At 40.1% G+C, this 27036-nt stretch overlaps 1 protein-coding gene across 2 annotated transcripts in view; it reads right to left on the minus strand.

Annotated features, from left to right (window-relative positions):
- Positions 1 to 27036, minus strand: part of KLF12 (Kruppel like factor 12) — a 1158470-nt gene that overhangs the window by 524687 nt on the left and 606747 nt on the right. For both annotated transcript variants that reach the window (XM_042927869.1, XM_042927832.1), the window contains one exon: positions 19009 to 19113. The gene's annotated coding sequence lies outside the window, so the exon portion shown is untranslated. The remainder of the gene's footprint in view (positions 1 to 19008; positions 19114 to 27036) is intronic.

Here is a 27036-nt window from a genome sequence, read left to right on the forward strand (position 1 = left end):
TTCAGGGGTGAGGATTCTTTTGCTCCAGCTCAGACCTCTTCAGTTCCATTATGTTTATCTTAGTCACCTAGGCAAATGGGTAGCAGCTGTTTTTGCATTAATGGTGAAGACAGAAGATTCTCTCCCCTACAGGACAGGACTCAGATGAGTTCCATTCTGAGACACCCCTTTGATCCAATCTCATGGACATTTTGTGTATTTATGCCACTGTCCCCAAAGCAAGCCTCTCCGAAGCTGGTGCTTTGCCCCTGCTTACTCTTCCTTCTCCTGTTGACTTCCCTCCTAATCTTTACAATATATTCTATGAAAGTTTTATTTTATTGTATGTAACTCTCTCTTAGTCCCCATGCTTTGATTGAACTTTGCTTCTGCCACAAAGACACCAATTCTCTTCTTGTTATAAATTCCAGACTTGGTTACCAGTCCCTGTCTCGGTTGAATTCTCACTACTTCTACTGCTACAGCCCTCATCCCAGACACCATCATTATTTGCCTGAAATGATACAATGGTCTATATGCTTCTGCCTCTACATCCGTGTCATGCATTCTCAGCATAGTAGCCAGAATGATCCTTATAAACCAAAGTCAGATCGTGTCACTTTGTTATTATTTCAGGGCAGGGACCATATCACTTTATCTGTGAATCTCTAATGCTTTTCATTGGAACTTAGCAGACTCTCAAAAAATATTTTGCTGAGTGATTAGAAACTAAGAGAAAAAAGATAAAGAAGAAATATGGCAATCATTGCCACGTCCTTTCTCTCCCCCCCCCCTTTTTAAAAAAAAGCTTATTTATTTTGATAGAGAGAGAGAGAGAGAGGAGAAACAACAGGGGATGGGCAGAGGGAAAGTGGGACAGAAGGTCTGAAGCAGGCTCTGTGCTGACATCACAGAGCTCGATGTGGGGCCCAAACTCGTGAACCATGACATCATGACCTAAGCCAAAGTCAGATGCTTAACCGACTGACCCACCCAGGCACTGCCACATCTTCCCGTAAACTCTTGAATATCTGTAACTCATTTTGTTTGTAATTTCACATCATTTTATTTGATAAACAAGCCCATTATCTAAAAGGTAAGCAGATGTGTACATCAAAACCCAGAAAAGTTAAGGGATGTGCCCAAAATCACAATGGCAGTAAGATTAGGGGCTTGGGCTTGAATTCATCCTTCTTCCTCCAAACAATATGTTCTTCCTGTTATGCCATATTTCACATGCAAGTTTGGAGGTCCCCAGGCTTGTCTACCCTAACATGTGGTTTTACAATACATGTCATTTTTGGGAACATCTTTGGTAAAGGCAAAAATCTGACTTTACAGGAAACTCCAAGGTAGACATGGAAGTTTGGCAGCCAGGAGGTTCCTGGCAGAATCCAGGCAAAATTCTCCAAAGTCTACTTTCTGCATACTATCTTTAGAGTACACATCATTTAATATAGAACCTGGGCAACAGGAGTGATTATTATATGCTTATAAATAATCTCCACCAAAAATTTAAATCTGTAAATGAAAGTGGTTTTCCATCTAGGAAATCTGATTTTGTTCGTGTTTTCATTATTAAATTAGGTCTGGTATAGTCTAGAGAAACATTGGCAGGAAACATCTAACTTACTAAAATCAGATATTCAAAAGAAGTTTAATTTCTGTCTGAATTGATAATATAAAGTAGTGAAGTTAAAATTCTAGAAGCTGTGTTCACTAGATGAACTCATAGTGTAAGAAGATATGGAAGTAACATAAACAGATTTTCTCTACTTTATAAATCATTATATTCCTTCAGACCAGTGCTAACATTGGAAGCGGTTGTGGGGCAGTGTGGGAAGGAGGAGGGAGTCAGAGTTGACTTTTATGTGCTTCCTAGAGAACGGCTTGTTAAAGAGCAGAAAACAATGATGACAACAGTAACAGGAAAAGTCTACCTTCCCAAAGTGTACAGAAGATTAAGATGGAATTGCAATACATTCTGGACAGCTTTTCTTGTTCCAAATTGATAATGGTGGTCAAGTAGACTTTTATGATTCTTTGTAACTGATTGTGTTACGTATCTACGGGGCAGTCTCAGTTTCTGCTACTTATAGTCCTAGTTTATTCCTTCACGTACTACTGCTTGAACTAGATTGTTCGTATTATGTCTTCATAGTCTCTCAGGCCCCACATCCCTAAATAATGGTCTCATTCTAAAAGGTGTTTAATAAATATTTTTGAGAAATTTACCTGACATTCTAAGAAGAGCGTGCTGTCTGTATTTGAGGTTTTCTAACTTCTGAAAATTGGACCCACATCAACACAAAACTGTTTTTTACACAAAAAATTTTTAAAGTTTTAAAGTTTAAAAAAATTTTACACATTGTTTAAAATGTGACATAATACAGTACAGACACAGGAAACCAAAACAGACTCCATGGTCATTTCATCCCCAACTTTAAATGAGACACTGTGAGTGTTAACCAAACTCAGGAAGGCAGATGCATCTCAGAATTTTGAGGGTCATAAAAGATATTTTAGTCCTGTCAATTAAAGCAAAAATTGACCTTTCATTCTTCTTGATTTGATACTTGCTGTAAATCAGTAAGGTACTAAATTTATGTCACAAAGTGCATGTGGCTATTTGCAGTTGGTGCTAGTAAGGAAAACCAGGGAACATTGTTTGTATTAAATGAGACAACACGTTTAAGAGTTTATCTCAGGTTTCTGCATAGCAAGTATTAAATAAAGGTTATAATTCATTTTCTAATTTCCCTATTTTCATTTTAAAAGTTTAGTAGTCATGACTTAGATTTATGACTTGAAGTGATATAGTATCTCAGTTGCCTCTATTACAAAAGCCAGCAGAGAGATTAAAGAGGAAACTAGCTGGAAAATATCTTTGACTAAAATATACACATCTGTTGCAATGGATTGCTCTCCCTCTCACCATATATACGTATACACATATGTATATGTGAATAGTATATATGTGTATATATACATATAAGTAGTACAGAGAAATGTGGTAAGATCTTGATCTATTAATAAAAACTTACTTCTATTTACATTAACTTTTTTATAACCAAAAAGTTATCCTTTTCATGGGAATATTTCTCTCCTTTGGAGCAGATAATATACATCCATGAAAGCAGAGGAAATAAATCAGGCAAACTTATCTTCATCTTCTTAAATGTAATTATCTTTTGACATTTTGTTTTTACTTAAAATTTCCTAATAGCATATATGTAAGCATCTTAATAGAGGGTAAGAAGTGAGATGTGGATAGCCACATATCCACTTTGAATCTCAGCCACTGAATCTCTAAAAAGGAATATTAAGAACTCTTCTGCCCTCTTCTCAGAATGTTATTGGAGAATTAAACGCAAAACCTTAAAATTTCACATTTGCATGATTGCCACTTAATTTTCCGTCAAATATAAAATGTTTGTTAATGACATCACAACATGTAGGAAATCTGTATTAGTTGAACAGATTTTACAGCAGGTACATTTAGCCTTGTAATATAGGCATTTGTTTTTGAAATAAGCTTACATGTCCTTGCATTTTCTTTGGCATACATGTGTATGTATGAAGTGTAACAAAGTAGTGAGGCTGGTTTCTTTATGAGTTCTAATTGTTCTATGTACACAGCCAATAACCTTTTGATTATCTAATATGTGGCAGGCATTGGGCAGGCTGCTGGTGATACAAAGGGAAGGAAGTTGTGGCCTCATTCTCAAGGAGCTCACAGTCTCAAGTGGGAGTGAACACGCAGAAACATAATTATATTACAGCGGGATGAGGCTGTCGGGGCCATGTGGACACAGAACTCGGGAGCACACAGAGACAGGGCCTCCCGATGCACCTGTGGTGAGGTGGTAGTGACAAAGCATTCCTTAAGGAGGTACCTTCTGGCCTGGATTTTGAAACAAAACTAAGGTTCCCACCACTGGAATAGGGTCTGAGGTGATGTGGGCATTCCAGTCAATGGGAAAAGAATCTACATGTGATGCCAAAGAGGCTTGAAACTGGTAAACCCAGTGTGTTGAAATAATGTCTCGTTGTTTTTAATTTATATATGTTGGAGTTAGAAAAACTGAATGTGCTTTCACGAATATGGCTACTTAAAACATCTACTACAGGATGACCAAATGAATCATTATCACAGTTCCTGCTGTGGCTGAATTTTTTTGTTTCTTAACCTCAAACCCCATAGTAAACCATGTCGCATTTCCATGGGTCAACTCCTCAGTGATTGTTAACAATGTCATCTTTCACCTGGACCACTGCCCAGAGTCTCCACCCCAGGTTTTGACCCACTGTGTTACCACCGGAGATATCGTAAATCAGCTTAGAGCTTTTATTTCTACAAGACAGATGATCCTGTCACTGCTCTACTTAAAACATTTAAGGGCTCCCAATTTCCTACAATATTAAGTCTTACTGTGGGAGACAATGTTCTTCACAAGCTGGCCCCAATTTTTCCAATCTTTTCCCAAACTCTGTTCTTTCTACTCTCAACCAGGTTCTCTAGGCTTACACCATCACAAATTACTCACGGTTCCCCCCCTATTCCATATCCTTGTCTAACTCATATCTTTGTGCACAAAACAACACGGTATGTTGAGACAAAGGGAACTTGCTATGGTTGGAGCTCCTGGGGGAGGGGAGAAGGGAAGAAGACGAGGCCACTGAAGCAATACATGTGGACTAGATGACAGAGAATTGCCAAGGCTATACAATGAGTCTTGGTTCTATTCTACATTCACAGTCCTTCTCAAACATTTTTGTCTATTCCAAAGTACTCCAAAGAAGGAAGAAGAATATTTTACACACCCTACCCCCATGGGTTTTGGGTACATTGCCTGAAGAAGGGCCATGATAAGTGAAAAATTTATTTGAAGTCTCCTTTCATATTTTTGTATTCTACTGTGTATTTGCCTATTAGTTTTGATACTAAGATAATATTTGAAAGTTCTTGCCATCAAGTAAAATTGAATTTCAAGGAGGATATTATGCTGGGGTTTTCAATTCTCCTGGCACACTGCCAGGACTCCTGGGGAATGTGTATTTCAGATTAAGAAGCACACTTGAGGATGAGTAACCACTGGTGGATTTGAAGGAGGCAGTGGCAGCAACAAACTCGCAGTTAACTGCTTTAAATTTAGACAAGGAATGAATTAATATCACTGGGGTCTGGAAAGGTCTGATGGTGGCCTGGAAGATGGATTGGAGGTGTGAGGATATAAGAGGGAGAATGGGCTGCTCAGGGTACAAGTTCGATGGTGATACAAACTATTGAGGAAAATTCCATTTTTGGACTTGGTAGCTGAGTAGGTAACATTATTATTTATTGAGATAGGTATATAAACAGAAGATTTTCAATTTTGCACAAGGAAGTTTGAGTTGAATTGGGGATATATGGGTGGAGACACTCAATAGAAAGCTGAATACCAGGTTTGGAGACCAGGGGATAAGTATGCTTGCCTTCTCTCCCTCCCTCCACTTCCCCTGCCCTCCCCCCATTGCCTATCTATTTACATCTGGGAATCATAAGTCTATAAGTGGAAATTAAAACAATGGGAATAGATAAAATTGCCTAGGGAAGAAATAAGGAATTCTAAGAAGAAAGTGTTGCAACAAAGAAAAAAAGAGGTCCCTAAAGAAGAAGAGGTAGTGAGGAAAAAAAAGAGCAAGATCTATGAAGAAATGTTAACATTGTATCCAAAATTAGAGACCTCCTAATATATGTTCTTATTTGATAAATTAAGAAGTCACAGCTTAAAAATATTAAATGATTGCCCTAAGAACCTTGCTGTATTTTCTCATTCCTGGCTGAGCATTCTTACCACATTTTAATGATCTTGTCATATCAATAAAACTTCTAGTGTTTCATTAATCTTGCCTCTAGGGGCACCTGGGTGGCTCAGTTGGTTAAGCATCCCACTTTGGCTCAGGTCAGTATCTCATGATTTGTGAATTCGAGCCCCCGCTAGGGCTCTGTTCTGATAGCTCAGAGCCTGGGGTCTGCTTCAGATTCTGTGTGTGTGTGTCTCTCTCTCTGCCCCTCCCCCGGATGCTCTCTGTCTCTCTCACAAAAATAAACATTAAAAAAATTTTAAAAAAACCCGTATTTATTAATCTTGCATCTACCATGGCATATAGTAAAGTGTTTCACAAAGAGCACTCAATACAGTTTTTTAAAGAAAGAAGTGGAATACAAATTATCTTTCGGAAATAAGAGTGGGCAGCAACTTGATGTTCAGTAGATCAAATTAAATGTGAGACCAATGAGGAATTTTTTAAAAAAACAACAACTGTATATTAATGTATCAATGGAAAAATAAATCAACTACCTCAGATCCATTGCAAAGGGAATTTTCAGTAACTTTCCCCTGGACACTTCTACACGGAAGGGTTATTTCTGGTACTTCTTCACCTCTCTTTGGAACTTCTTTCCTTGCTCTTAGAGTTCTCATTTCCAAATACCGTTCTGTGTCTGTGTCCTAATCCTCCTGCTTCCTCATCACATCCAGCCCGCCTTCTTCAATACCCACACTGCAACATCAGCCCTGGAACTCCAGTCACAGATGTTAATGGAAATAGTCAACATTTTCAGATCTGCTTCTGTTACAAGTGGACGCATGCTGCTTTAAATGGATGACAACTGTGTACTTTTCAAGGAGAGCCACCTGGTGCTAGGGTTGGGTCGCATTCCACTTGGGGGTTCCAGGAGGGAGTAGAAATAGCACATTCTTGTACTCAGAGTGTCAGAAGGTGGGTGGTTCCCCTGGAGGAGAGCCAGCCATTTTGTACACGACTCTTCTGTCCTCTGGAAAAGAGGAGTTGGAACATTTAGAATGCAGCCCGGGCTGGTTCTTCAGGCATAAAAAAGCAGTGGGCTTGATACTTTGCTCTCGTTCTCTAAGTAATGATTAGGTTGGGTAAGGAAGCATTTGCCTTTTTAAAATATAGGGGAACCACTCTCTCGGCTTCACAGAAAACTTAAAGTGGCTTCTTGCCAGAGATTTGTGCAGCTTACTGGCTTGGTGGGCGGAAAAAATAGCACAGACCAATGTGAGGGAGACATCGACTCGTCCTCCTTCCAACATGTGCCTGTGATGCCTCCCCAGAAATGCTGGGCAGATGGTGAAGATCACCTTGGTGGCATTTTGCATCAGAACTCAGAGTCTGTGTGCAGGAAGCCTCCGACGGGAGCGGGGTCTCAGCCGAGTTTGTGCACGTCTACATTTCGGTGCCACAGTGCCGTCGCTGAGATTTGCATCTGTGCGGGGCGAGGAGGAGAAAGCGCATCTGACGTGATGCTAATGACAGTGGTTCGCAGTGTTAAAAAGATGAGGGAAGGTCAGAGGAGTTAATTACTGATGGTAAAAAATCTAAATGCTCAGAGGAATTAACTGGTATTCTGTAATTAATTGTAAAAAAGTCTCTTTCAGTCAAAAAATATGATCTTAATATAGCCATCCGTAGTTTGAATTCCATCTACAGTTATTGCATTCTGTGAACATTATCTTATTGTACTAATAACGAGTTTGGAGGCAGCAAGCTACATTCTTTTGACCAGATTTAAAAGAAAATAAATTGAGCGTGCAGAGAAGACAAAGCAGAGAAAACAATATCTTTGATATCTTGCTTATTATACTGCCATAGAATGAATATCACAAATGCTCTTGATGACGAAGACAGTTTAGATTGTTTAGAATTGAAGAGACAACATCACATAGTTTCCTTGTTGCTACAGATTTTACAGATTTTCTGGCGCACAGAGATGAGATGGATTAAATAGTAGCGTTTCACTGTAATGGTAACTCTTTGAAAAAAATATCAGACACGTAGGAAATTTGGGGGGATGTGTTCTACCATGAGTTGAATTTTCCGCTGTAATCAATTTTCTGGCACATATCAAGATGTACCAGCCCTGTACGCAGGTGAAGAAGGGAGATGAAATACCGTAAGTATCTTCCTGATTTTTCTTATCTCCCCAAATAGAACTTAGATCATGCTTTCCTCTCACTTATTTTGGAATTTCCCACTGACGTCCTGTGAGGCTGCAGAGAGGGATTCCCTAGGAATCTGTATATATGTCATAGTCACTGAACTCAGAATTTACCTATGAAGTATTGAATAAAAAGTAGAGTTATGTCAAGTTACCTTAAACAGAATAGTTTTCAGATCTGCAAAACTTAATAGTAACCAGACTGACTGACTTAACGTTATTAAAGAAAGGTATTTTCATTATTATGGGAGGAAGATCACAAAGGCCAATATTGACAAGTGTTCGTCCAAGCACTGTGCCAAGGAGGGAGAAGTAGGGGCCAACCGAGGTTCAGGCTTCCAGTCTCATTGGCAAAGCTATTATTAGTATGGTGGCACTGGGTACCCCAGGCTACCTTAAACTAATGCTCTTATATATTCAATTAAGGCAACTTCTTTGTTATAAACTCACCAGGCAAACTTCTGCTTATGATTTGGCTTCCAATAGAGGGTAGGAAAAGGGTTGTACCAATTCCAATATTGGAGACTTTGTGATAGGTCTATTTGTAGTTTGATTCTGGTTTTATGCATCTGTTTGCCCAGTTGGTTGCTGTGAGTTTACACTGAGAATTTGCATTTGCTCTTAGTGCCCTGAAAACATTAGGTTTTTGAGCCTGACAGGCTAAAGGTGAAAATGCTCTTGCTGTTAGGATACTTGGGAGTCAGTCAGCCAGGGTTCCTCTGATGACATTTGTATGCAACACTGCTGGCCAACATATAGACTGTTTATACTTCTGGAACAGCCATGTGAGTTTCTCTTTTTGTTAATTCAACAAAGGTGGGGACAAAGTTTCTAAAAGTAAGGTTTAGGTGTTACTAGGAAAAGCAAAGATGGCTTAAGGAAACTAGGAGAAATAGCTTTCTCAATTAATACATTTCAAGCAGTGATTCCTAACCTATGTATAAAGCAGGCTTCATCTTGGAAAGCACTCGGAAACTTAGAGAACTTACTTCATTCATTCAGTTTTATGTTCTAGCCAGTCCTTTAAACGCATGTGACAAAAATCTGCTCACCATTAAGGGCTGGCCTATGTCTCACCAGAGACCAGTCCTCTTCTCGTGTGTGTCTCTCTAGCCATTAGCAGATGGCAGGGAGCAGATACAGAAGAAGTGCAGCATTGGGTTCAATCAGGGTTGGGCTTTCACCAAGAGAGTATGCAAAGGGAGCAGACCAGAGCGGGAGTGGAGGTGTGTGCCAACAAGTGTTTATGATGAGTAACTGTGGATTTTAAGCCGGGTAAGGAGGGAAAAAAATGAGGTAGGTGTGTGTGTGTGTGTGTGTGTGTGTGTGTGTGTGTGTGTGTGTGTGAAGAAGTGGTGGGAGCAATGGATTGCCAGTTTTGGAGAGGCTGAAGGATTGGTAGAGTAAGGGTGCCAGGAGATGAAATGGAAAGATGGGAAATGGTGGTGGGCAAGTGGGTTGTTTGAGAAAACCCAGACAAACTTGTGTTCAAGACAAAACCACTCTCTGACACTTGGTATGTGATTCTGCAAGTTATTTAGCTTCTCTCTGTCTCTGTTTTAAATTTTTTATTCCTAAAGTGGGAAGAATAATAATATGTATTTTATTGAGAAAGCTACAAAGATTAAGTGATATAATGGATGTAAATAACCTAGCACAGTGAAGAGCAAATATTTGATAGTTAAGTAAATGTCAAGTCTTATGTTTCTACTACACAGTAAAGGCTTTGAAAGCAGAATCATCTCTCTCTTTCTCTCTCTCTCTCTCTCTCTCTCTCTCTCTCTCTCTCTCACACACACACACACACACACACACACACACACACACACATAAAGGTATGTAGAAAGAGAGAGTAGAGCTAGGCCCAGTGGAAGTCATGAGTGTGTCTGGATCATGAGGCTTCTCAGGGATGTCCCTAAACAGCTTGGTCCAAGGAAGGCTGGATGGAGGTTGGGGTGGGTGGGAGGAACTTGAACACAGTAGGTGAGAGCTAGAAAAATAACGAGCTTTCGTACTTGTTAAATTTGGTTTTCATTGGGGCGCCTGGGTGGCTCAGTCGGTTGAGCGCCGACTTCGGCTCAGGTCACGATCTCGCGGTCCGTGAGTTCGAGCCCCGCATCGGGCCCCTGTGCTGACAGCTCAGAGCCCGGAGCCTGTTTCGGATTCTGTGTCTCCCTCTCTCTGACCCTCCCCCATTCATGCTCTGTCTCTCTCTGTCTCAAAGATAAATAAACGTTAAAAAAAAAAAAATTAAAAAAAAAAATTTGGTTTTCATCAACTATAATTGTATTTGAGGAAGACATATGGAACCTGAAAATTCTGATGAGTAGGTTGTTTGTTTTTTTATATAAATACATAGGAAATACTTTTTAAAAATTTTGTTGTCTGTTGTTCTTTTGAAGAGCACTTCTTTGGAAAATACTTGATGGTTTCCTGGAAGAAGTTTTTGTATATGAATATCATAAGGAGAGGTTCTCCAGCGATTCCCTGATTAAATAGATGGAATCAGTAGACATTTTTTGGAAGTTCACTCTGCTTGGCTACATCATGGAGAGGCTCCCTGAGGCTGGGCGGGGGGTGGTGGGGGGGTTGGAGTATGGCTGTTCTGCCCTGTGCTACAATTTTAAGTGCTCTCTTTGGTAATCAGGTCAGTCAGTGATCTCCAAACTTTTTAACCTCAATAGCCTTGCTGGAGCTCAATTGGGGGCTCAGGAATGTGACATATTTGAGACACATAGGTCAGAGTTACTGAGGGAAGTTTGGAGAGAAGAGTGAAAAGCCATTAGGAGAAGCGCAAGCCAAAGATAGTTACGACCAAATGAATATGAAACCAATAAATATATTGATGCACAAACTTCCAGATATAAAATAAATAAGTTCTGGGAGTGTAATGTATAGCATAATGACTATAGTTAATAAAACTGTAATGTATATTTGAAATTGCCAAGAGACAATTTTTTTTTAATTTTTTTAACGTTTATTTATCTTTGAGAGAGAGAGAGAGAGAGACAGAGACTGAGCGTGGGTGGGAGAAGGGCGGAGAGAGAGGGAGACACAGAATCCGAAGCAGGCTCCAGGCTCCGAGCTGTCAGCACAGAGCCCAACGCGGGGCTTGAACTCACGAACCGCGAGATTGTGACCTGAGCCGAAGTTGGACGCTCAACTGACTGAGCCCCCCAGCGCCCTGTAAGCTCCATTTTGGTTACAGGGAAGCTGAGAACTGGGTGTCTTGCACGACTTGCTTACAGGTCACTGCTGGGAGTGCGGCAGACTTTCAGAGAACTTTCTCGGCATTCTCAACAGTTCGAGCACTTATGGACTGTCTGCTCTGCCCCGGGACCACTGACCTCCCAAGAGCCTGGTCAACAAGCTGCTTGTCAGCCCTCCTCCTCCATGGTGTCTCTACCTCCTCCAACTGAGAAAGCTGGCTTCCTGCAGACCCAGACTAGCACTCCAGGGCCTTGCAGGGTCTGCGAGGCCCGTACCAGTGGCCCCAACCCCACAGCTCAGGAGAATACCTGTAAAATACGCTGCCCGACCTGGAACATGTCCCGTTCCTGGTGAGGCCTTTCCCGCCCATCTTGTCCTGTGAGCTACCCAGCCCCCCTCTTATAAGTTGAGATCTTATAAGTTCTCAACACAAAAGAGAAAGAAAATTGTAACCATGTACGGTGATAGATATTAATGAGACATTATCATTTCACAGTATAGACAAATACTAAATCATGATGTTGTACACCTGACACTGATACAGAGTTCTAGGTCAATTATAAACCAATTAAAAAATACATCAATGGGTGCATACACGGGAGAAGTCCTGCACTGAGAGAGAATGTTGACTACTTCAGGGTGCGATTAGCCTGTCAGGGAATGAGGGGGATGGAGACAAGTTCTCTACACACAGAACTCTGTGCTTGGAAAAAGGAGCAGGTCTGTTTTCTTTGTGCTTTAAGTAGGAAGAAATTTTGATGACAGAAATGCCAAATAATTCCAGAGAGATCTTGAAATCGTGCCCAGGGATGCCTGCGAGGTCCTGAGCAGAGGGGAGGCAGACAAGAGTCAGCCAGTGAAAGGAGGAGGGGGTGCCGAAACAGGAACCCTAGAAGACTTAGGAGGAAAGGCACCCGGAAGGAGAGAGGTATGGAAAAATAAGAAGGGTAAACCCGTAAGAGATGCTGATGGAAGTGTGAAGGATGCATTAGGGAAAGTGTAGGCCACAGCAGCTTCTCTATGAAGGAGCTTACCCCCTTTTCTGGGAACAGGAAATGTGGGGGATTCGGTTCTGTGCTCTGTCAGGCACTCATTATGTCTGACATGCCAGTGACTGATGGTCTTATTCCATCAAACTTCAAAAAATATCAAGGCTGCAATAAAAGCGAACCCAGCATTGTGTAGCTTTATTTTTCCCTTCTAACCATTGTATGCATTAGTCACCATGCTAAAAAAATAGTGAGAAGACAGATGTGCCAAAAGTGGTAGAGAAAACATGTCAACATTCAAAGAATAATTAATGAAAAGTGTTGCTGTTTTAACATCACAAACGAAAGCCAATGCCAGTCTTAGTCAGTTCTTCTAAAAAATATCCAGGCTCTCCATTCCCTGGAGACAGCCTTACCTGCTTCCTGGTCTGAGCCTGTCCTCAGTGCAAGTTAATTGAAGGCTTCTTCACTGTGGACCTGAGCCTGGTGCCTGACATGTCTAGATAAATTACCCAGGTATCCAAGCGCTCACTAAACTGAGGTCTTCTTTGCAATCCTCATCTTTGATTTTGTTACGTTTTCCTTTTTGTAGTGTGAGTTTTTACTTTCCAGATCTTCACTGTGACTGAGACTCTGGCTGAAAATGCAGTGTGCCTGGCCAAGTTCCCAATGCACTGCTTCCCCCTTCCTGCCTCCTTCCCCTTATGGATTAAAATTCCCCTATCTTCTCCCATCTTCCTCCTCTCCCCTGCCAGGTCATAAAGGTCTGACTCCTGAGTCGGCTAGCTGGTGTTCAAAATCAGTTTCCTAATTCCCCACACCTTGAGGAAGACACTCTCAAGAGAAGGCAGGCACTGCAAGTTTGCATTAAAGAGTCAGTTAGGCTGGCCATGCCAGAGAGGGCTAGTGAGGGAACCTGAAATGTAATATTCTTCCTGGCACAGAGGGTTCTGTTGACCTCCAGGTTCAATGACTTAAGATGGCTATGGACAGTTTCCAGATCCCACTTGCAAGTGGACAGGGGCAAAGCTTCTAATTCTGCCAGGCCGAGTCAGTCATTGGTGCCCGGATGGGTGTGGCTGAGAACACAGATGGCAGGTAATCATTAGGAGATGTAAGGATGGGGCCAGAACAGGCTGGAAATGACAGCTGTCATTCTGGGTCACTTAGATAGGCACCCCATCTCCCAAGGACTGTGCAAGCCACACCACTTTGTGCCATGTTTTGTGTGTTTATTTCCCTTTCATTGTCCCTTAGTTGTTAGAAATCATATTGGAAAATGGCATTACAAATGTTACTTTCCAGAAGCTTATAGATACTAATCCAAACCTTCTTTACCCTTCAATGATTCTTTTTGCAAGGCTCCCCCTCCACAGGATTCCTTAGATGGGGCTACCAGCAGAGTCAGTGGACTTCACCTGTCCTTAGATAGGAGAACTTGGGCTGTGGCTCACTCCTTCAGGGCTTGCCACAGAAACATCATCCACTCTCCACCCCAAGCTCTGTTTTACACGTAACTCCTTTCCCTACTGTTCTTAGACTCAGCCGGACATTGGTTTCAGGGGCTCTAAATCAAATTATTTGTTACGATTCACCATGACTATACAAGGTACATTCTTCCTTTTAAACCATCTTAATGAAATCAGAAATACTTAACCATGACTACCAGCTCTGTTCCCTCTGTTCTTCCCACCATCCCTTTCTCTCCCTCCCTCTCCCTTCCTCCATTTCTTCCTTGCCTTCATTTCTGACTTTGAAATAAATAAGAAGTCTGAGTCACCTCTTTGTTAGGACAGATTATTTCAGCAGAGTTAGAAATGCCTAGTCTAGATTATTCCTATTCATAATTTATTTTTTAATGCTCTTGGGATCTATACCTACCTATCTATCATCTATGTATGTATCTTTTTATCTATCTATCTATCTATCTATCTATCATATCTACCTAGAGAAATATTATGTTTTTAGAGTATGATGAAAAATGAAAGTTTGTGATTAGATATCTTTCCAAAATAATATTAATCGAAAGCAACACTTAAGAAGCATAGTCTTACAGTACCTGCATAGACTCACCTGAGACACTTGCTGTAAGTACAGGGATCTCTTTGAAGTCTGGGAATCAGTAATACTGACAAGACTGCCCTTCCCATCCCCATCATTTCTAAGCACGTTATATTTCACGAACCCTGCATATGGAGACTTTGTAAACCACAGCCCATCACACAATGTAAAGGGCTGTTTTTAAAGTGGTAGCTAAGTGGTGGTGAGGGCTAAACATACATCTGGGAGCCACCTCAAATCCCTTGTGGAAATTAGAATTATGAATGAATAAAATGGAAGTATATATAAATAAATGAATATGTAAAACATATCGTTAAGTAGCTACATATCAGGGTTTTTTTTTCCCTGTTAATTCCTACCTTGAATGGTTTATCCTATCCATTCTTCAAAGAGATTAAATCTCTTTCCCATTAAAACTGGACAGCACGTTAGAGCCCATGGAACTATCTGTCTTCTGGAATAATAATGCTCTTTTAAATTCACCAGTATTTCTCAATGTTCATAAAACACTAGTTCTTGAACTATCTCTAGCACCATAAAAAAAAAAATTGTGACATGTTTGTGCAAGTTCAGCATACATAAATTAGGGAAATGCTACACATCTTATATTCACCATTTAAGCTCCATAGTGCTCATTAGCTTATTACAGATTATGGAAATCTTGCAGTAATACATCTTTTCCTTTTTAAAATCAAGGTGTCTGAAACTTATTTGACCAATGAGCCCTTTTTTTCAAAAGCATAACATTTACCAACACCCTCTCCCCATCTATCTTGAAAACCTGGTCTATACATTTTGGTTGCTCATTAATCATGTTAAGCCTTGAACTATCTCTCACATTTACTGTTTAACCCTTTATGCATTTGTAGCTAAATGGTCTCCACTCCGTATATGTATATGTCATGTAGGATCATATGTTTAGAATATTTTATTGAGTGAATTATCCTCTTCACGCCTGTTAGTAGGACTATTGCTAAGTGTGAGCATAGTGTTTTTTGATGACAGTGGACTTTCCGGAGGGAGGTCCTGTGACAGAAAATGAAAACTAAGACGGCAGGGCCTAGGTAGGGAGAGAGGTAATTCCATTCTCTCTGGGTCTTGCTATCTTTTATGGCTTTTAAGTAATAATTATTATAATGATGAGAATATTAATTACCATTGATTGTGCACTTTTGTTCTGCAGTGTGCCAAGTACTTGTTATTCTTTTAATTCTGAAAACAACGCAATGAGGAAGGCATTATTAATGCTACTTTCCAAAGGATAATAGATATTTAGTGGTTTACATTTACGCAGATAGGTAACAAAACTGGGATTTGAACTCCTATCTCTCTGACATCACAGTCCACAATCATGATCATTCTGTCCGTTGACTGCTGAATGTGGAATTACTTGAGTGGGTTTCCACGGTGGCAGATTTTAAAGGTAGTCTCTTGCAGATGGAATGACACTAAGGGTTAAGCAGGGAGGCAACTCCTCAAGCTGAAGCTGAATATGTATATATTTTAAGTCATATGATCTTGTGCTGCGGTTGGTGTGTGTGCATGTGTGAATTTATTTCTCTTTTGTTATCCTTTAGCTGCTAATAAACCTTTTGTTATCCTTTAGCTGCTATTTAAATATTCAGGGTTTACTTCATTTATGCCATGAGTAATTAAAGAAAAGATAAGACATCCATAATTGGACCGAAGCTAAAAGGGAAACAGTTTCTCCCCTCAGAATGGCAGAGACCATGATTGCCAGACAGGTTACCAAGGGATGAAGGTCAGGAGAAAACAGTGGTGCCTATAAGAGTTGGCTGCTTTCACTTCTATCAAGATGTCCTTTCTAATGTCTAGAATTTATTTTTAGAAATAAGCATTTTTTTAACACTTCTTCTTTAAGAAATATTTAGTACATTACTTTAAGGAAGTGATAATTTTTATTTTCCCTTTAAGGGCCCATAATGTTTTTAGCATGGTAACTTATCCCAAGTAGGTGCTCAATAAATACTGGTTAATTAGAGAAAACAAGCCCTTTCTCCAACTTGATAAGGGATGGTGTTTGGGAACAAAGGAAAAATAAACCTTTACTCAGCATACTGAACATGTCAGAGTGTAATTTTGAGATTGATAATGAGATATCATATCATTGTTTTTGAAATATGCTCATTTGCTTAGGGTATACAGACTAGCTGAGTTTTTAGTTGCTTATCAATTATATGGCATTTAGCCTTTTATGTTGTATCATTTAGCAGTGGGCTACTAATCAGAATTTCATTTAGCTTTCAATTGCATGATATAGTGAGACCCAAAATGGACATAATTTCAGGAAGGTGTTTTACCAAATTATTTTTGACCCGAGAAGGATATCCACAAAGCAGTTAACTGTAGCTTCTATTATATTGAATGGCTTCTATTTAATTAAAATTGTGTCTCTAGTCTAGAAATTATTTTCGAAGAAATGCTTTCTTGCTAAATAAGACTGTTATATATACAGGAAAACTAACTTTTTTTTCTGGTGACTGCTGTTGCACACTGAGGAGAAAAATGTATTTCCATAAATTTCAAATAAAATTCTTTTTAGGTTTTCTTAGGTTCCATTCTAAGGCCATCATCTACAGACAGGATATCTAGTTTCCTTAAGGAAGTCAAGAATGAACAGTTTCAAATTTAAGGTGCACTGTGTTCAAGTCTCTCATAATGGCTAACACTGGGATCAGCATGGACCAGTGAGTATAAACAAGAAGAAAAACAGAGAAACAAAACCCAGCACATGAGTTAAATAGAGATACCTGAACTCCAGTCCCAGCTTTGCCCTGTCTTGCTTTGGGGACTGGGTCCTGTCCATGACAAATCAAGAGGCTGAAAATTGCCCTTCTTACTTTTGTTGTGAAGACGATCAGTTGAGTACCAATGTGGATCTGGGTGGGACTGTACTAGACATTATCGCTGTAAATCAACTGTAATGAAATGATTGGCGGGTGACATCCAACCCAATAGGTACATTTCTGTGGGTGGGATCATGGGGCCTTCAGCCTGTCAGTGAATGAGCAGAGTGGAGCTAGTGTTTCCCCTCTTGGTGGTGGTGGTGGGGTGGGTTCATCAGTATTAAGCTTTTCTTTTATTCACAGAGGATTCTGAATCGTGCTTCTAAGATTTTTGTTAACTGTTGCTATGCTGTCTGTAAATAGCCTAGGATTTTCAGACAGACTCACTGTCATTGACCAGTCTCAATTTCAATCACAATTTAGCTCTTATATTACATATGAAAAGGCAGAGTAAGAATTAAAATTTGTATAAATATCACTGGAGACACATTTTTATATATTAATTGATGACTGAACTCCAGTTTTCTGGTTGTTTTGCAGTTATTACCATGTGACACTTTCCCTATTCAAGCAACTAATCCACCAGGTATCAGAGAACACAGAGAAAAAAAGAGGGAAATTTTTGGTCCTTGGGATCTTCAAAACTTAAGGTCAAAATATAAGGCAACGTTTGAAAGAATCTTTAATCAGCCAGGTTTAGTTTTCCCAATTATAGGGTCTAGACTGGAGGAAGTATATGGCCAGGGGGAAGGGAGAGCCTTAGAGGCTGGCTTGTTCCCTGGAAACCTTGCTGCCTGTATTCCTTGGCCTGAGGCCCGGGACCTGGGCGAGGCTGGAAACCTGAGACATAGAGCCTGGTGCTACCTTTCCTGACCAGGGCTTGGGAAAGCAGCATGGCTCCAGAGTAGAGGAAATGTCATGAGCCGTATCTACACATGTGGACCTGTGTCAGCTCCCCAGGGTCTGCACACTCCTTGGCATGGCATGAGGAGAAGCAGACCATTTTCCCGTGCTACCAAGAGCGGTGCAAACATGGCACAGAAAGCTGGCACAGACCACATATAGCTTGATCGGCAGTGTGTGACGTGTAGCAAGAAAATGTACGGACTGGACTGATCCAAAGCCCACTCACCCCCTGATCCCCATGGATACCTCAGTACTTTGTCAGAGCCCCCCAGAAACTTAGACACACCCCTGCCAGAAGGTCATACATAATTAAATGAAAATCAAGTTTTGTCACCTGAGACACAGTGAGCTTGATATGGAAAATGATTTCAGTTATTTCAGTTACAGATAAGACCAACAGTGCACTTACGGGTTTGATTTTGTGGACCCAGATTAGTTTCCATAGAACAGCTGTATTAACATCCACCCAACTCCAGTGCAACACTGGATGCTTCTGTTGTCTTTTTCCAGATGTGTTCAGCTCGACCTATCTCTCCCTGTTTGACTTTCATGTCTGAATTCTGGCGAGTGGTGTTTTGATAGGTCATTCACAGCTATTCTCTGCGTTAGTTGAACAGTCTGGTTTGTGTTAAATGACAAGGGTCACTTATATACTTCCCTTATCATCACCTGGGAGTGCTGAACTGCTTCCTTTACACATTAACTTCTATTATCTTTCAATCCAGAAAAAAGAAAAACAACACGTGGCAAGAGGACCTGTTTAGAATTTTACGAATCACCATTTTTGTATCTAAATACTGCTGTTTTGTTAGCACTAAGAGCAACTGCCTTAAAAACAGTGTCAGTCCTTAACTGTTCATATGGTAAAACAATGGTTTCCTATTACTTTTGAAGGTTTTTTTTTTTCTTCCTGCTGGCAGGCAGCCGTGGGGTAGGATGTACTAGACGGATGTACTAGTCAGAGAATCCAGATCTTATTTGCAGATCTCGACTTACCAACAGTGTGACTGTGCTGAAGTCATTTCTCTTCTTTGTGCCTCTGTCGTCTTACCTGTAAACTGAGCGGTTCGATTAAGTGTCTTTCAAGTCCTTGTTAATGCAGAGATGTCCTGGTTTCGTGGGTGCTCATTCTCTGTGAGTTGGTGACCAAAACAACCTGCGATCAATAATGGGGACACAACCATGTAAAGTACTAAACATTATATTTCTGTACATATCTGTAAATTAAGAATCACGTCTCTTTGTCACTGTCCATCTTCGTTACTAGGAGAAAATGAGTTGGCTACAGCATTTGGGGATGGGCACCTGATTCACAGGTTGAATATCCACTAAGGGACTATCTCTTGATCATACCTCCAAATACTCCTTATTCTTCCTCAATTTCCTCAGTAGCTAACTGCTCTTGGGGTCCTCAAGGAGCAGACTGTATGACAGGGATGTAGTACAGGCCACTTATTTGGAGGTGATCCTAGGACGGCTCCTGCAAGAGTGAGGAAGTAATATGGAGAACAGAAGAAAGCTAATGGAAGGTACTTGGTGATCTCTCCTGCCAGGGACCTCTGGAAGACTGAGCAGGACATCCCCCACAGCTGTCCCCCTCTGCTGGGGTGGGAGAACTGGGGTACTAATGCACTGACTTTCTATCCTTTCCTGGTTAAAGGTATTAACTCCCCTGAACATCGGGTTTGTGTCCTGGATAGGGCGGGCATGCTCCTGTGGCCAGGGAAAGCCCTAGGGCAGAGAGTCACAGATGCTTGTGGTAGGTAGCAGGTGGTTTGTATGGAAACGGGATGAGCGGTGCCAAAGGGATTTGGGCAGGGCGCCAACAGCGTCTGCCATACTGGCCAATCCGGGCAATAATACTCACATTGTTGCAAGGATTCTCCTGGCCTCTAATTCCTCTTATTCTCCTTTTGATATTTATCATCTAGAACACACTTCCTTAGATGATAAAGTTTCTCTAACAGCTTCCCCATCAGCTTCCCCTCTATGATCTGTCCAGTCCCCACTTACAATGTTGCCTTCCATTCTTTGCTAACCTCTTCCTTTCACCTGCAATGCATTCCTCAGTCACTTCTAACTCCTCCATGTCCTTCCCAGCACACAGCATTTTTAATAGAGAGCATAGCTAATGCTTTAAATTTTTTTTTCTAGTTTGAATGACATGCCATCTCAAGGGTTATCTCTTTCCAAAGGCCTTTCCGACAGCAGTCGAAGTATTCCTTTAGTCAATACCATTCAGTCCTTGTTTTCCACTCCTTTCTAGTCACCTACCTGACGTTATTAATCTTTTTAGTGTAAACATCATTAACTCCAGGAAGCCTTTTCTGAGCCCCGTGATTAGACTGGATTTCCATGGTGCCTGTTCCAAGAGCATTCAATGCTTATCTTGGGTAGTGCTCATACTTGTAATTTCTGTTCACTTTCAATCAGCCTTCCAGGGTATAGTCCCAAAGCCATGCGGCCAGGTACCATGGTTTTACTGAACTTCCAGAACATGGTCCAGTGACTGGCACATAGTAGGCATTGATTAAGTTTCACCAAATCATTGTAGGAATAAACTATGCCATTTTGGGCTGATTAACATTTTAAAGAATAATCGATTTCACTTCTGAGTATTTTTTCTCATGAATTTATAAGTATATTAAAAGTAGAAATTATTTCTCCTGTAACCCCTCTAGAGTGCTATATGCAATGCACTTCATACAGTAGGATCTTCAAAGTGTTTGTAAATAAATTAATTCAATAACTCCAAGGTTCCACACTGAGTGCTTTGGTAAGTGATAACTTGGACCACCAGAGGCATGCTGTTGTCTCTCAAGTGAAATACAGCAACAATTCAACTAAAGTAAATTAATTGTAGTAGAGGGACTAAGTAATAAAATTGGGTTTCAAACAGAAAAGCAGTGAAGAAATATATCCTGTGATTAGGAAGGATAATGAAGGTACTGAAAATAGATACTAATTCTAAATGTGTAGGGAATGCTCACAAAGATACAAATATTGGGATATGTGTGCCAATTGTCTTAATAAGATGCACCAAGAAAAACAAATTAGTTTAAAGAGCAAAAGCCAGCACAGGATTTGCAGTTAATACTTTTGAAAAAAAGAAAAGTAGATGATGGGAGCAACGTTAACAAAATTGCAAAAATACGAAACACGTTAATTGGTTCAGATAAGTATGCATTAAAATAGCAGAGACGCTTTTGAAAAGACCTAGTGTTTAACAGAATAATATTAATTATTATAAAAAAAAGCTACTCTGAAACGTGTTGTATTTTCCTGGTAAAAATACAAAATTAGAAAACACGCAGAATAGAAGAATATTATCATCTCTACATTTCTATGTATTATCTGTTTGTAGACTCAATTTCCATAATATATAGGTAGGCATTTTCTACACAGGGGCATAAAAATTAAAAAAAAAAAAAACACCTCAAAATAAAAAGTACTCTGGCTTAAGCATTTAATAGAGTGTGACAGGAGATGTCATTTGCCCAGACTAGTCAAACAAGATTGTGTAGAAGCCTGCTAGCTTTTCTGGAACATTATCTGTAAAACAAAAACAAAAACAAACAAAAAATAAAAAAAGGAAGTGACAAAGAACAAAAACCATCAAGAATTAACAAATATATATTTGTATTCTGGGCACTAAGGAGCCTTGACTGGAATGGAATTCCATCCCTGGAGTAGATTATAAACACCAGACCAGAAGGAGAATGAGGAAACCTGGAATTGTTTCCGGCCATACCTGGTACTAAGGGGGGGTGAATGCTAAAGGGGGTGAACGCACAGTATGTGGCAGTGATAGAAAGGTGACAGCCTGAGGCAAGCAGTGCTGAAACCCTTTATTTTCCTGAAATCACTTGGAATCAAGTGCACTTTGAAGGTAAGGCTTTGGGTATCCACTTGCTGGCGTGAAGGAATTCAAGGCAGGGTGGGAGTGGCTGCTTCGGCTGGCACTAGGTGGCTTAAAAAAAAAGAGACTGAGAAGTTTAAATATTAAATTCTCAAGTCACGAACTTAAACCCAGGGACTCTACCTGATGATTCTAGTAGACTCTCTCTCTCTCTTTTTTTGTTCCTACATCCACAGAGCTGAGGTCCCCAAAACACAAATGAAAAGATTTGGCCATGGGTTGTCAACATGCCCTGTCTCCAGGTCTCCTCTGGTAAAGTAAAAGCATGAAATGGGCCAGAGTAAGACCCTGAATATTGCAATGAGACTTATGGGAGGATGTGAAGGACTTGCAATATCCACAAATTCCAAATTGTCTAAGCTTTTCTTGCCAGTCAATGTAACCAAAATAGCTTAAGCAGATCTCTTTTCTTTATCTTATGGGGCTATTCCTCCTTTTCTTGAGCCAGTGCTCTTTGGGTTCTAAGCCTCTTTGCCAAATCTCCATTTCTTTCTTTCTTTCTTTCTTTCTTTCTTTCTTTCTTTCTTTCTTTCTTTCTTTCTTTCTTCTTTCTTTTAATGTTTATTTATTTATTTTGAGAGAGAGAGAGAGAGAGAGGAAGAAAGTGTGCACGAACATGTGCGCACACGCTTACATGCGTGTTTGGGTGTGCGTCCGTGCTTGTGTGCACCGTTGGGGCAAGGGGCAGAAAGAGAGAGAGAGAGAGAGAGAGAGAGAGAGAATTCCAAGCAGGACCCACACTGTTAAGCGCAGTGCCTGAGGTGGGGCTCAAAGTCACTGAAGAGTGAGATCATAACCTGACCTGAAATCAAGAGCTTAACCGACTGAGCCACCCAGGCGTCCAGCCCTATCTTCATTGCAAACTGAGTTAGATTTTAGCACACTCAGCCAGGGTGTCTACCTTAGTAGTAGGTTATACAATAAAATAAATATATTTATCAATTTATATTATAATAGACATGGGAAAAATATGTAGGACTAACTTCTGAACAAGCTCAACCAAAGCTTGAAAAAATAAAGTTTAAGTTAGCAGGTTTGTCTGTTTTTGTTTTGTTTGTTTTTGTTTTTGTCATTTACATAGGCATAGTTATCTGAATTCATTGAGAAGGCAAGGTGGTTTTAATTTTTAGGTAGTTTGACTGACAGGAAGCTGTACTGAATGGTGATCATGCTAAATAAAGTGAAGATGCCACAAATGATTTGCCATAATATACAGAAAGGAATCAAAAGCCTAGGTTTAAAATATGAATCCTACCTTCTTCCTAACTGTGTTTCCTTAAATAGGCACAGAAAACTCTGTCCTTATTAAGGCTTTGAGAAATATTTCAAATTGAGAACCACTGGCATCTTTACAAAATGCAATCATGTTTTTCATTGTAGGTCAGGGATAATGTTGAGAGAAACACTGATAGTGAAATGGTATGCCTGATTACAACAGAGATGGGAAAATCCTACAGTGGAGGAGGGTCAGGTGCAGAAGCCAGTTTAGGGACTTAACCTCCAGAGGTTAGGTGGTTGTGCTCTCTCTAATAGAGGCACATGGGTATTTCACATTGGTTTATCGATCATGGAGTCTATAGATCTGAAATGTATGGGCAACTCACAAAATCCCTAATAAATTTGCATAAGAACTCCATATCTTTTGATAGAGCTCACCAAAAGGGAGACATAGTCATTATCCCTATTTCCAGGCCTGTGGTCATTTTCTGGTTTAAATATATTCTGAGGAAAGGAATATAAATAAGTAGACTTTTCACTTGTTTTGGGATAATAGCTCTAAAAAAGCACATTCCAGGCAAAGAAGAATGACACTGTGATTCTATGGTCAAAGCAGAAGCTTATGGTGGTCAGGTGATAAGTGGATTCTTGACCCAAGTCCATCACACCATAGACACAATGAGACCTGCGGACACGTCCTCTTCTTTCCCCTCCATTTCCTGAGTGTATTTTAGGAAAACATATCCTAGGCAATTGGCACGCTACTCACATTTGCTTCTGTCTCATGAATAAGAGTTATTATGAATGGAAGGACCAGGGATGGAGGTCCTGGATCTCACCTTCCTCACTAAAAGAGTAAATGAAGAGCAAGAATACATTCCTGTGGAATCCCAGAGATTAATGCTGCCATCAACGACTGGAAAGATAGGGACTGGTCATTTCTATCACAGCTCCATTTAACTCTCCAATTAGGCTGATGGGGAAGACAGATGGGTTTTGGAGAATGAGAGTGGATTATCATAAGCTTAATTAGGTGATGCCTCCAAGTGCAGCTGCTGTTCCAGATGTTGTCTCCTTACTAACTCAAATCAATACAGCCCCTGGCAATCAGTCCAGCCTGCAGTGTGATCAACTCTACCAGCCAGCCCATATGACCCAGCAGATCCAATGAAGCTTAAACAGTTTGTGGCAGATTGGGGTGCTTTGTGGAACCCCAGTAGCAAATTCACATTTAAGACCTCTAAGATTATTTTTGTAATAAAAGCTATGACCTCTTCAGCAAGTAACTATTCTCATTTTGAGAAACAACCCTTGCGTTGTTACTGGACCTTGGTAGACATGAAATGCCCGATCTTTTGAAATGAGCTTCCCATTATGAACCAACTATGAACTTATCCACCAAATGATAAAGTGACGAATACCCAGCAGCACTCCATCAAGTGGAATATATACTGGGACACCTCATCTTATTATGCTTCACTTTATTGAATTTCACAGGTACTACTTTTTTTTTTTATATATAAATTGAAGTTTCAAGACTTCAGTGGAAGAAGTAACTGCAGATATGGTGGAAATAGTGAGAGAACTAGAATTAGAAGTGGAGCCTGAAGATGTGACTGAATTGCTGCAATCTTGTGATAAAACTTTAAAGGGTGAGGAATTGCTTCTTATAAGATGAGCAAAGAGAGTGGTTTTTTAAGATGGAAACTTCTCCTGGTGAAGATGCTCTGAAGATTGTTGAAATAGCAACAAAGGATTTAAAATATTACATAAACTTAGTTGATAAAACAGTGGAAGGGTTTGAGAGGATTGACTCCAATTTTTAAAGAGGTTCTACTATGGGTAAAATCCAATCAAACAGCATCACATGCTACAGAGAAATGTTCATGAAAGAAAGTGTCAATCAATGAGGCAAATTTCATTGTTGTCTTATTTGAAGAAATTGCCACAGTCACCCTAGCCTGTTAGAAACCACCACCCAGATCAGTCAGCAGCCATCAACATCAAGGCAAGACCCTCCACCAGCAAAAAAATTATGACTCTCCGAAAGCTTAGATCATGGCTAGCATTTTTTTAGCAATGAGTAGTTTTTAAAATGTTTATTTGTTTATTTTGAGAGAGAGAGTGAGTGAAGGAGAGGCAGAGAGAGACAGAGGGAGAAAGAATCCCAAGCAGGCTCCGCACTGTCAGCGCAGAGCCCAATGCAGGGCTTGATCTCTAGAATCTTGAGATAATGACCTAGCCAAAATCAAGAATCAGATGCTTAACCATGTGACCCAAAATGAATATTTTTAAATTAAAGTATGTACATTGTTTTTTTTAGACATAATGCTACTGCACACTTAATAGACTACAGTATAATGTAAACATAACTTTTATATGCACTGGGAAATCAAAAAATTAATTCGACTTGCATTCTTCTCTGATATTTGCTGTATTGCAGTGGTCTGGAACCAAACCCACAGGATCTCCAAGGTATGACTGAAGCCAGTCCTGAATGCACAAGTTAAATTGCACAAGGAGGATGTTCATTCTCCCCAGGTGGCCTCCTGTGGTACTGCTGTTTGCTCTCAGTATCACAGGAATGGACTCCTGGAGGGGTTTCCATGATGACCTAGTGGCTTGAGAAGATAGATGATAGATGGATAGACAGATAGGTAGATAAAGAGATAGACAGATAGACGGCCTGGTTTGTAGATGCTTCTTACTCATTTCCTGGGAGCAGCATTAGGTGGACTTATGTTATCTTATTGCATCACTTAAGAGAGTGGTGGTGTTAAAAGGAGGTTTATTTTGTTGCCTAATTTGCCTAGAACAAGTCATGGATTGAGTTAAGTAAGAACACAAACCATAGCAGGTAGGAAAAATGGGTGAAGGTGGTGAAAAGGCACAAACTTCCAGTTATGAATGACTTCTGAGGATTTAATGTACAACTATGACTATAGTTAACAATACTGTATTGCATATTTGAAAATTGCTAAGAGAGTAGACCTTAGAATTTCTCAACATAAGAAAAAAAAAGGTAACTATATAAGGTGATAGATGTTAACTTACCTCATGGTAATCATTTTGCAGTATACATGTATATCAAATCATTATGTTGTATACCTTAAACCAACACAATGTTATATGTCAATTATATATTAATAAAACTGGAAAAAACATAAGAGAGGGCTGTCAAAAAAGAAGAAGGAGAAGAAGAAGACGACGACGACGACGACAAACCAATGAGTAGTGGTTAATTAGCTCCATCAGGTAGTCAGAAATTTGAAAATAAAAAGACTATTTTGGTAGAGGTATGTGAGTAAACCACATGGGATAAATCCAAAGTGGAAAAACACTAGTAACCATTTAGATGCTCATCAAAAGCCTCTTAAGGGTCAAGATGCTTTCTTAGATGTCTGGATGTTACCAAGCTTCCTCTCCTATTCTATTCAGTGCTTACTTAATGGTCTCATGAATGACATAGCAGTGGTGATAATGGTGATAGTAATAAAAACTATTATAGTGGGCTGAATGGTGGCTCTCAAAAGATATGTCCATGCCCTAACCTCCAGAACCTGTAAATATAACCTTACTTGTGTAAAGGTCTTTGCAGATGTAATTAAAAATCTTGAGATGAGATCACCCTGAATTATGTGAGTGGGACCTAAATCCAGTGGCAGGTACCCTTACAAGAGAGAGAGGAGGAGAAGACACAGATACAAAGAAGCCCACGTGAAGATGGAGGCAGAGGTTGGAGTTACGTGGCCGCAAGCTAAGGAATACCTGGAGTCATCAGAATCTGGAAGAAGCAAGGAAATAGTCTCTCCTGGATTCTAGTCCTAGAGAAGAAACAGGCCCTACTGACACCTTGATTTTTGATGTCTGGTTTATGACCTGTGAGAGACGGAATTTCTGTTGTTTTAAACAACCAAGTGTGCGGCAGGTAATATGTGATGG

The sequence above is a fragment of the Panthera leo genome, chromosome A1 (genome assembly GCF_018350215.1).
Source record: "Panthera leo isolate Ple1 chromosome A1, P.leo_Ple1_pat1.1, whole genome shotgun sequence".
Taxonomy (NCBI): Eukaryota; Metazoa; Chordata; class Mammalia; order Carnivora; family Felidae; genus Panthera; species Panthera leo.